The sequence below is a fragment of the Gavia stellata genome, chromosome 12 (genome assembly GCF_030936135.1).
Source record: "Gavia stellata isolate bGavSte3 chromosome 12, bGavSte3.hap2, whole genome shotgun sequence".
NCBI lineage: Eukaryota > Metazoa > Chordata > Aves > Gaviiformes > Gaviidae > Gavia > Gavia stellata.
In genome coordinates, this window is record NC_082605.1 from 8,708,133 (window position 1) to 8,720,464 (window position 12,332).

Genomic DNA, 12,332 nt, shown 5'->3' on the forward strand with positions numbered 1-12,332 from the left:
GCAGCCCAGCCGCGCTTGCTGGCAGCCCCTTAATGAAGAATATGGAAATCTCATCAGTCCAATCAGGCCAGCAAATGAAACTGCTTTCCCCTGCCGATGTGAGCAGAAGGCTAACGACCCATGCTCCCCGGCTCCATCCCTCTCCCAGGAAGCTCCCCCCTTCCCCTTTCCGTGTTGACAAGCAAGCTGTGATCTTCATTTTTTCTGGCAAGCAAAGCCCCATCTCGTTTTCCTTGCCCCGCTTCCCCGGGCTTGGGCCAGCAGGTATTTCTGGCCTGAGCCTTCCTCTTGCTCCTGCAAGGGCTTTGCTCCCCACCCATGGTGGTGTCACCAGATGGGTAACACCATCTGCAGGTGTCACCCATTTGCGGCTCCTGGTCCTCCCTTGTGTCCTCCTGCTGCGCCTGAGCCTCCCAGCATCAGCTTTGCCACAGCTGCAGGTGCAAGTCTGTGTCCCACGGTGGGGATGTGGGACACGCGTGGTCCCCCATCTGCAGCCACCTGACATCACTGTGTCCATGCAGGCACTGGGATCTCTGTCTGTTGGTCTCATGTCCAATGGGTCGCAGCACAACCAAGCTCCACGGACTTGTGCCTTCTCCTGCAGGGACACCTGCAAAGACCTACAGCATGGAGGAACCACTGTTTCCTCTCTCGTCTCCCTTGTCCATCACCCATAGCCTTGAGCCTGGTGTAGAGAGGACAGGTCCATCTCCACTTACCTCCTGCAGCGTGCACCATCTCCAAGCAAGACCTCCAACCATGACACCTGCACAGTGACGCCTCCAGTTTTGCCAGAATTGGAGCATCTTTCAAGAAACTATACGCCTCAGACATGCAGGGGCTGGAACCAGCACTCCCGCTCCAAACACACCCTGCTTTGGTGTCATCTGCAAACTTGATGATGTGCCTTTTGTATCCTCCTCCCCATAAGTGGTCTCTTGGTCCTGAGCAGACTGGACATGCTTCCAGTTCATGTCTCATGGCTTTTGCAGTTGCTCTGGGCTTCTGAGCTGTTGTCTCCATGGAGCTGTGAAACGCTGTCCTTCAACTTGGCTACCATGGTGGCCTAGTAGTTTGGCTTGTGTATCTTGGTAGGATGTTTGGCTGAGAAAGCCTAGCCTTGTCCATCGTGGGACACAAGACGTGGTCAGTACTGGGATCTCGGTCCACCCTGGGATCTGTAGAAGGATGGTCGCCTTGGATAAGGACCTGAGGGATGCAGGCTCAGCTCTGCCTTGGACTCCCTGCACAGGCTGCTTGCCCAAAACCTGCACCAAGACTTCATAGCTGGACTTGCCGGGTCCAAAACGTGGCTGAAAATAGGTGCTTGCACAACACCTCGTACCAGCAGGTTCTGACCTCTATGGCAGCATCCTCTGGCCTTTGCAACACTTTGGGCAGGGGAGAGCAGCGGCATCCTCCCCTGCATCTGTCTGCTCCGTGGGCAAAGGCAGGAGGCTGGCAGGGAAATGGCCACTCGCTGGTTTGGGGGAATGTTTAATTGCTGGCTTTCACAGCCAGCGTGTAGCTCCTAAACTGATGGTGTGCTTCAGCTGTGAATTTGCCCAGAAGCACCGAGGTGGGTCTATGTTTTAATAAAATCCTAAGCTATGTATACACCCAGGGCATTCATCCACACATAAATATATCCATAGTGTACGCTCTTTGTACAGCAGAGGATGCTAGCTCAAGGCTTGAGGAAACCTTTTGTTTTCATGAGTTATAAGATCATATCTGGAAACACCTCTAACAAGCCAAGATCAGTGCGTGGCTAAGCTGGCACTGGTCCCCAGCGCAAGCTGTTTGCACACACCAGTAATGATGTGAACGGGCTGCCGTTCAACGGGCTGATCAACATCAAACCATTGAAATTAAAGGCTGAGGAGAGGCAGAGCCATAAACATTTATTGCAACACTCTGCATATCATCAACTGCTAATTTGGAGGCAGTGGAAATGTGCAGCTGAAATAATAGGATTTATCGGAGGCTGAGATGAACCGTCCTTGACGGATGGTTGTAGAAGGGAAACAATGTGCCATCTCCAGCACAAGGCCATTCTTAAAATAAAGCAAGGGGGTGGGGGGGTGTTGGCTTTATTTTTTAGAGCCCACACCAGCCGTCAGACCCAACCACGGCTGAATGAGAAAGCCAGCTTGAAGATGATACACTGGAATATCCAGGAGGACTAGAAGTCAAAGTTGTGGTCTCTAAACGCCGAGTGTGTAATTTGCTGGAAAGTTGACACCGTTTCTGCTTCATCTTGATGCGTTTTCCATTTGTTTGATCGCCTTTATATTTTTATCTCCATTCTTCATACAGAAAAAGCAAATCTAGGAAATTCTTCAGCTGCTCTCTCTTTTCTTCCCTATTTTTTCTGTTGCTGCAGTGACACAACTCAAGTTCATTAATAATGACACCAGCAATTCACCTTTTAAACCAGAAGCACCTCCATCTCCTGCCACCCACCGAAGCAATGGATGCCCGCCTTTGGGGGGGACACACAGCTGCCGTGCTCCCCACAAACAGCAGGTTAAGGCAGGAACCGACAGCGCTTGGAGCTCAGCGCTGCTGTAATCAAATTGTCGCCTGTCGCCTCGGAGCACCCTGTAATGCTCCTCCAGCTAACGGACTAGGAGGAGGAGAGTGCTGAGAAAAGCAGTGTCAGAAGAAAGCAGGAAGAAAATAATTTGATAGATTTTTTTTTTTTAATTTTTTTTACATTGATCTGAAAATTGAGGTTATGGATTGTTTTTTAAAAGGGAGCTTCAGATAAAATATCTCTCTCTCTCTCTCTCTCTCTCTGCTAGAAGTGATCCCAAGGAAATATTTCCATGCAAAAGTCTCTGACTTACAGATCATCCAAGGTGTTTTATGCACATCAAAGTACCTAATATTTGAAACAGGAGACAAACCCCATTTGACTTCATCAGATTTACAAATGGTTTAGCTTTGGCTGCATTGAACATCTGCTGCAGGCCCCGTGGAGAAGAACTGTCTTGCATCTCTGCACCCAAACCTCTCCTGGGGTCCCCTGGGCATGGCTGGATGCAGAAAGGCTGCTGCTGTGACAAACTGGCCCTAATTTGCCCTCTAAAGAGGTGAAGGTCAGCATTACAGCTAACACCTTGTCAACTCTCTATGGCACTGACAGGAAAAACCCACCTGCACCAAGGCAAGAGGGAATGCAATGACATCCCTGTCCCATCTGAGACATTCCTGACAGCCCAAAATTTAGTGCAACATTCATACCTCATTGGTCTCTTTTCCACCCCCTCAACACCAGCATCTCTGATAAAACAAGCCTCCCCGGGAGCCTGTACTGTACCTCATTTTTCTTGCTCAAATGGATTGCAGAAGGGACTTGCTTTTGTTTCCACCAACACAAAGCTGAAAAAAAACCCCAAGGCTACATCAGTATGGGACGTGGGTGGTTGGAGAGAAATGGGTTTCCTGCTGCTTTGTATGTCCTAAAGCCTAATAACTGGTACTCTGTCTCGACCACTTCGTATTTTGCCTGACAGGTTAAGCCCGCTTTGGCTTGACGAGACATTAGCGGCAGAACTTCTCTTGAGCCAGCCTGCCACAATTCCCACTCCCATAATTCGGATGTCCAGTGATTAGCCACTGTTGAAGGCAGCAGTTGAAGTCGCTGCACCACATCTCCTCACTGAGACCCCGAACGGACCCCGTAGCCCTCTGAAGATTGCTGTGAAGTGTGTAGAAACAAAATTGGTTTCTTTGAGATGAGCTTGGATGCAGAGAGTGAGCAAGGCAGTGTGGGGGCACAGGGGAATCTAATCAGAGATTTGCTGCCTGTTCTGCTGCTTTGGGCATTTGGCTTCTCGCTGCCCAAGTCACTACACTCACAGAGGTCCCTGAAGCACCCCCTCCTCCCTGGGGCATCCCTGCTTCACAGACCTTCTCTCAGAAATGAAGCTGGTCATCCCACCTCTTTGTGAAGGTGGGAAGTAGCCCACAAGATATCTGAAAGGGCTGGGATCGGTCTGGAAGGAGTCTTTTCCATAGGGCTGTGATGGTCTTGCCTTGATGCTGCAGGTCTCAAGAGCAGTGGCCACATAGTGTCCTTTCCCAGAGTGGCCTGGGACTGTAACCTGGGGCTGGAAGATCTAGGATCAACCCCTCTGCTAGGTTTTCAGGTATAGGAGCAAGTAACTTTTGACCAGTCACTTTGGGTGAAATCAATCTCCCGTGATTTCTGCTGTTTAAAGGATTAGGAGCCTAGTGCTGAACTCATCAGCTAGGCTCTTCCTACCATCAGAGGAGAGAGAGGGGCTGCTACAGAAGATGAGTCTCCCCCTGCTCACATGTCTCAGGATGAGGCAAACCTCCCTTTCAGAGAAAGCCTCAGATTAGTTGGTCCTCGTTTCCAAAGAGGAATCCCCTCTCTGGATGTCTCTAGATGATTATTGGGGAGCCTTTCCACTGGGCTGTGTGGCACATGGAGGAAAAGTGGTCGCTGGAAGTTGACATCCTTCTCTCTATCATTGTCCTGGCCCCCATGCTACTGCTGGGTGAATAGCCGGAGGGGAGCTCGCAGGGTCACTTACCAGATTGCACACTATGTCAGTTCTCCCTGTGTCTCAAAACCTTCCCTAACAGAACTGCATTTTCCCCTCCCTCTTGTGCCTTAAGGATCCCTGTCTCAGCCTTTGTTCTTCCTCCTGAGCTGGTCTTGCCTCCTCCCAGCCTTCCAACAGCCCTGTTCCCATCAGTGGTGAGAAACTTCAGCCCTCACTACTCCTTCTCGTCCAGAAGCAGGTTTCTTCTGCTGCACTTCCTAATAGAGATCTGTTTGTGAGTGCACCTGAGCCTGCTTGCCCTGAGCCCTGCTCAGGACCACGAGGAGGAAACATAAGAAACACGAATGGTAACGCTCCTACAAATGCAAGAAAAGGGACCTTTTCAGTGTGGCTTCACATCTCAGGGGTTGCTCAGATGCCGTTTTCAAGCACTTCAAATCACACGATGAAATTTGCAGCTCTGCACCTTTTGAAAAGGAAAATCAATGCTCAGGTAACCTACCCAAAAATGAGGGCTTGGCAGACTGGTGCGAGGGAGGCGTGGGTGATGGAGGAGCAGATGGGAGAGTGCCTCTGGGCGTGTGATCCCTCACTGCAGCTGAATCATTAACCCCTGAAACATATATCAAACCCAGCTAGGGGATTATGCCTGTAGGCATACTCTGATCCAGGAGGGCTCACCTTAGAAGCAGCTTTTGGAAAGACCTTGCCAAGACTGGACAACGGGAAGGAAGGGCTGCCATGTGTTTCTGTTTGCATTGACACATTTGCCCCATTATTCATGGCTGGTGTGCATTTCCCTTCCACTTGGTTCCCAGCTTTATAGATGGGTTTTCACGCCTTCGAGGCAAGCAGCATTGAAATGGTGCCAGAGCGATAGTCCTTTGCCAAGACCCAACTGGGCATGCCCTGGGCTTTGGTTTTCGTTGGCGATAGTCCCAGGAGAAGGTGTCTGTGGTCCTCCATTGTCCGTGTTGCCTCTCCTCTCCTGTCCTCTCCCCTGCCCAGCTCACTAATCACTTTTTAAATCTACTAGCTGATTTTTTTAAGTGGATGTGGTGGAAGAGTAGGAGTCTCTAAGACAAGTGTTATGAAAACAGGTGTCCACGTCTCTTTCCTCCATCTTCTTGCAGTGACAACTGAACGGAAAGGCTACAATATATGAGCTCACCTTTAATTAGACATCAGATAATCCAGCTGGGAGAGAGCAATACCATATAAATCCATTTGGGGCTAAAGAAAAGCTTCCACCAGTGCCTCTCACCATCCATAAGACACTCAGTGTCTCTGCCAAGAGTTGCAGGCTCTTCTTTGCTGTCAGATCAGCCGGGGCAGAGTCCCCCAGATCGCTGAGCACTGGGGGAAGGAGGACAGCCGTGGGACGCTGCCCACAGCAGGAGCCATTCGCTTCTTGATGGGTCCTTGCTCAGCCAGACAACACTGACTTGAGCTTTATTTTCCATTTATGCCCCCAGCAGAACTGAAGAAAACCCAATGCCCATCCTGCCCAGTATCCTATCTCTGCCCATGCCTTTTGCTTTGCACAGTTGCCCTAAGAACAGAGCAGCGTGGGGCAGGTACATGGGAAACAGCACTGCCTTGCCAGTAACAGGTCCTCAAAGTCTTCTGCCCAAACCGTGGAATTACTTGCCTTCTCCTAAGACACTATGAGGTCTGAAGGCCAGGAAGAGAGTGATGCTATGGGGTCTACCTCTGAAATGAGCTACCCGAACGCAGGCACAGGTCTGGTCAAGTTAGGCAAGAGTTTCCCCAGGGGGTTTTGGCTGCTGCTGGAGCTGCTCAGCAGCGCAGAGGGACAAGGCGAAAGACTTGCTTGCCTTTCCTCCGCAAAGGCACAGCTTGGACTGCACCTGCATCACTCCTCCCCTGCAGCACAGCGCCGGGAAGTTGCTGCTGCTCTCAGTGACTGGCATGAGGAAAGCAAACCCGCCGTCCTCCGCATTTGATATAAGGCTTTCCACAAACACCAGCTAATGGGAATTCCTCAGTGGTGTCCCTGGGAGCTTCAATATTGGATGTCAAGGCAGCCTTTTGTCTTCCCAGCAGGCAGTCAGACCTGATGTGCTTAACCCTTTCCAGCCTGAACCAGAGGGCAAGGGACTGAGCGTGGCAGGGTTTCGGGGTGGGCTGGGGGTCCTGCTCTGGCTCTCTGCCGTGCTTGGCTGCTTCATGCCCCGGCCTCAGCTGCACAGCACTTCTGCTCCTGCCAACTCAGCGCACATCCAGCTTCATTTTATCGGCAAGGTGCCTCGGAGGTTGGGGATCCAGGAGGGTTGAATGTCTTGCAGCTTAGAGCTGGCAGACACGCAGGGCACGCTAAAGGGTTTTGTTTGTGCCCGGTGAGAGCAGCTGTAGGCAGGAGTGGGTGAGCAGGGAAGTTACAAAAAGAGAAATAAGGAAACAAAAGGCGCTTCGGGGGGGGGGGGGGGGGGGGGGGTGTTATGTTTGCATGGGGGAAGGCAGGAATTTCTTTTCTTTGCCCAAAAGTCTAAAGTGCCTTTCTTTAGTGCCTCCGTCGCTGCATGGGGCCTTGGTCAATAACATTCCTCCCTCGCCCTGCGGAAGGAGACGGGCCAAGCAAGACACGGCTGAATGAAATTCCTCTCACCTCACCCCGTAAACATCCCAAGAGTCTGGCCCCATTATGGCTGGGTACAAAAGTCTGGGTCCGAGGCCGAACAAAAGGATGGGGAAGAAAGTGCAGGTTGCCAGGGCAACGCTGTCCAGGCCGCCTGGTTTTATCAGCAAGGGGCCTGGGTTTTCTGCCTGAGTTACAGGAATCTGAGGCAATTTATTTCCACCGCAAGACAGAGGCTTTAGAGGGCAGGCACGGCGAGGCTCCGGCTTCGCTTTTGGTGTTCGCAGCAGGGCAGGTGAGATGGGAGCGACCGGCACGGTCTCCAGGGAAGCCGGGTACCCAGACAGCCAGCAGCATCCCGGGCGGCGCGGGGAGCAAAGCGATGCCCGGGGCGTCTGCTGCAAAGGTTAATGCAGAGTGGTAACCCTCCAGCGGGTCCGTCCATTCTGCCCATTACAGGACATGGTCTCTGTCCCAGCCTCCTATACAACACGTGGAGTCCGCTCATCCCTCTGTTCACTGAGTCCGTTCATCTCTGTTCACTGAGCATTGATTTACCCCTTTCTCCCTGCTTGGCGATCGCAGTGCCCTGGCAGGTTGGATTAAATTGGGAAAAGCTGTTTTTCAGTGGCTTGACAGAGAGGGTTTTACAGTTTAATCAGGACACACTTTGTTATTTTCCTTCCAGAGGAAAGCTGGTGACTCCCAGGTCAAGCATTGTCCCCATTAGAGAGGATCTGCTCCCTCCCCAGATAGCATCAAAGTTGCCTCTGACAGGCCTGGATTGCAGTGGGAACATCTGGGACCCAATACCTGAGGGTCAGAAGAAGTGGGACTACCAGGTCCCCTGGTATGGCATTTAGCAAAGCTAATGTAAGACCTTAAAGCTCCCTGAGCCCCTAACTGAGGACTGGATCTGGGATGTGTTGGCCTCAGGTTGACAATAAAGAGTTCAGCTATGGGAGATCCAGTTCCACCTGGATCAACATCCTCCCCTACCAGTTTTGGTGACAAAAGAGATGGTACTCTAGAGACCTGGAAGTAGTAAGGATAACATGGCATGCCGAGCTGAGATAAATCTTACAAAGAGTCTTATGATACAGGGGAAAATACCATTCAGGCATCAGTTCAACATTTGCTTTGGGTGGCAAAGATGTTCGTGATGTGGCCCCCAACCAGTCTGAAGGAGATGATAGTGCTGGGTCTAGGGTCAACATGCAAGATAGAGAATGACAATATAAAGACAATATAAAGACAATATAAAAGTATAACAAAATAGGAGACAAAAGTCAGATATGTTGATGCGCTGCAGCCAGGACAAGCAGGTATTTGTGGTTTCCAAACAAACTGATGTGCCAAACTGCAGGTGTGGTGGCAAGGTTTCCAGAGGCAGGACCTCTTGCAGAAGAGAAAGAACCACACTGAAGATTGTGAATGTAATACCCATTCTTCCTTTTTTTATATTTTTTTACTGTGGGGCTTCGGGAGTTTGTAGGATGGGTCAGTAGCGTGCAAAGACCTGGAACAAAACTTGCAGATGAGCATGGTTAAACGGCTGGAGGAAAACCAGCTCGGCATGCCGTGGAAAGCATTCGGCCGAGACAGCCTGCTCATCTCAATTTATCTAGACAAATTTCTTAACAAATGCAGCAAGCTGTGCTCAATGAAGTAACAGGAAAATTACTAATTAAACTGAAGATGATGGGATTAGTGGAAGAAATGCAAGTTGAGTGCAGAAGCTGTACCTCCGGACAAAGGCAGTAGCAGGCTAGGCAGAGTTCACCACTAGAGTTTCCCTGGAATCGATCATGGGATCGATCTTGTTTATTCTCTCCATGAATGATGTTGTCATAAGAAGTGGAAGCGCTTAGGTTAAGCCAGCTGATGACGCAGAAGCGGGAGGCATTGTGAATGCAGAGGAGACGGGAGATCAAACAGAAAGCAGCAGACAACCTTGAGCACGGAGACGCAGGAACGAGTTGAAATTCAACAGCACGAAATGCAAGACTAATCACAGGGTTGGGATTTTTTTGTGCTAGACAGGGAATGTGTCAGTTGGACATGACTGAGAAGGAGGTGAACTTAGTTGTAGCAGTCATGGGTGATTATGAACCACCAATGAGCTAAAGGCACAAAAAGGCGAACAAGACCCAAGGGGCTTGGGATATTTCCAGTAGAAGCAGAAAATTATTAATAGCATTTGCAAAGTACTGACAAGACCTCGTCTAGCATCGGGTAGGAGTCCTGGGCAGGTAGGCTGAATTCATGCCAGAAGCAGTGCAGAAAAATTCTCCGAGTATCATCAAGAGACTGGAGATCCTATTTCACAAGTAAAACAAAGGCTGGAAGGAGTTACCTTCTCCGTTGGCTCGCTAGCCAAGGTGGTGGAAAGAGCACATGGGAGGAAGAAAAGCTGTATAAAATAATGGATGATGTTGGCACAAGAATGAGTGATATCGAAGGACACCAGAAAAACTCAGTAATGAGAAAGCAAGGATCCTGACAACCCCAAAGACCTTGTGTCCCTGTGTCTCCAGCCCACCTGAAGCCACCCGTGCTCTTGCCTTCTGCAGGATCTCTATTGCAGAGCGACCGCTTGCACCCTGCTCCTTCCCCCTCCCTGCCTTCGTGTCTAGAAACTGATCCCCACTTCAACTTTAAAGAGGGAAAAAGAAAAGGAAAGCCAGTAGACGGGGCCTTTTGTGCAGCAAAGCAGATTAGGGGCCTCCCAGGGACTTGCAGCTTGTGTTCAGAAGAGGGAAGGACTGGGAGACGGAGGGAGGGAGGGAGGGAGGGAGGGAGGGAAGGAAGGGTCCGCTCTCATCCGCAGACGGTGAAATTCAGGCCTGCCTTTGGTCTGCTCCTTCCAAACTCTTTTCTGTCCACCTTCCTTCCTTCCCTCACCCCCCCGCTTGACACTGTGGATCAGCATTTTGGGGACTAGGATCTTTTCAGTTCCTGCAACAGATTTAATTCCTGAAACGTGTGTCATGTTCCCCCGCTCCCATGCTGAATCAAGAAAGCATTCACCCAAACAAAAGCCAAATCCCCCTCCTAGGGGCAATCAGGAAAAGGGGTCCCTGCAGTGGTCTCTGGTCTGATGACAAAAGGTGCCTTGGACTATAGACAAGCAGGTTAGTGCCGCCATGGATTATAGAAACAGCTGGGGACAGCACGGATTAGCCACCACCAGTGTGATGAAGGCTGCGTGGCTCCAGTCCCGGGGACAGGAGGACACATGTCAGATGCTTTGTGCTACCTGTCTGCCCAAGCTTGACCCTCGAGGTGTTTTCTTTATTTTCAACTCACCCTCCCAAATGCAAAGTGCCTAGGCTAGGATGAGCCAGACTTGCCTATACCCAGGTTTGGACAATCTCAGTCTTTTTTCATTTGAAATGACCGATACCCTCTGGTTCCAGGCCGTAGGGAATTATTTGGCACCAGTGGGCACGCTAAGGTGGTGCAGTGCCTGGGTACGGTGCTAGCACAGACGCCTCCGCTGCCACCTGGGCACAGAGCTGCTCTTCGTGCAGCAGCTTGCTTAATCAACTCCTTCCACGCTGCTGTGCGCTTCATTTTCCAGGTGTCTGCTGTGGGGCAGCTGGCTTTCAGAGAGACTCCTGTCCTGAAGGGAAGCCGCTACACCTTTCTAAGTGCTCTGTAATGTCCCACCTGAGGTGTGTCCGTGCAGCCACAGCGCAGACCCATCCTCTGGCAAGGTAGTTGCAAAGCTAAAGTCGTTAACAGTTTTGAAACATTCAGCTATTTTAGCGAACTCAATTGGAAAGCTTTTTAGGAGACTAATAATCTTACCTCCCTAGCAGAGTTTGAATAATGCGCAGTAAATCCTGCCTAAGGCTTCATGAACTGAACAACAGAGTGGAAACAAAGTATTACGAGACTTTTTGCTAACCGTGCAATGTTTGTCCTGTGCACGGGATGAACCGGAGTCCTCCGGAAAATAGCTCAACTGTGTAATTAACATTAAAACTAAAAAATCTGTGCAATAAAAAAAATTAAGGTCTGTGCAAATGACTTCGACCTAGCATTTCTCATGCTGCAACCAGATTGGTCTTTGGGCAATTTGCATGTATATATGCATGCATGTTTTGTTCTGTAATAGTCACCTACACAGTCCTTCTTGCCAAAGAGTTTTTGATTTTGACCAAATTTGGGTATATTTCACAGGTATGGCAAGAGCTGGGAAGAACAAGAACTTCTGTTTAAACATTAAACAAAAAACTTTACCATAAGGGTGATCGAACACTGGAACTGGCTGCCCAGAGAGGTTGTGGGGTCTCCATCCTTGGAGATACTTAAAACCTGGTGAGATGCGGTCCCGATCAACCTGCTCGAGCTGATTCTGCTTTGAGCCAGGCGATTGGACTACATGGTCTCCAGAGGTTCCTGCCAATCTCAACTATTCTATGATTAAGTAGCCTGTAGAAGGTGACAGAGTAAATATAAACATATACTTCCCCCAAATTTAAGAAGTAGATGCTCTATAGAGAAAACTCAGTGAAAACAATTAAGTTGGGCAAAATTCAAGCAGCTGAAAAATTGGTCTTATAGTGGGAAATGTTGAGCAGCCCTTACTGATACTTCTGAACCTGCTGACAATGGGGTTGTCTCTCCTGTTTTAATTATCCTCTGCAAACTCTAAGGCTACTTCAGGTGTTTGGAGCCGCTATCTGCTATAATAAGATAAGCACAGCAACAGAAGCTTGAATTTTGACAGGGGATGTGAAGAAACTAGTTTTTCCAATCCTTTTTCAGACTATCTTAATTGGGTTTATTCATCATATCAGGTCAGACTGAAGACTCACCTCCCCTAGCACTGTTCCTCCTGGCAGCCACGGATGAGTGCTTGGAAGAGAGATGGTGTGTGACCCTTCCCTCAGGCTCCAGACAACCAACAGTTTAGGATGTCAGTGGGTTGGGAGATGATGGTTTAGCCTCTAACCTTCAGGACATGAGGTTTGCCACGGGAACTGACCATCCAGATGCAACGGCACTGAGCCTGCGATCCCTTGTGAGCTGGGGGCACGGTGACACCCTGCTACCCACAGAACATGAAAAGCCTCTTCTTTTTGCTTCTTCCATTCAGTCAAGAGAAAAAGACAGTGGTGCTGGCCTGAATTATGGCACTTGTGGCTTTTTCCTGTTGCTGACAATAACGAGGGGCATCA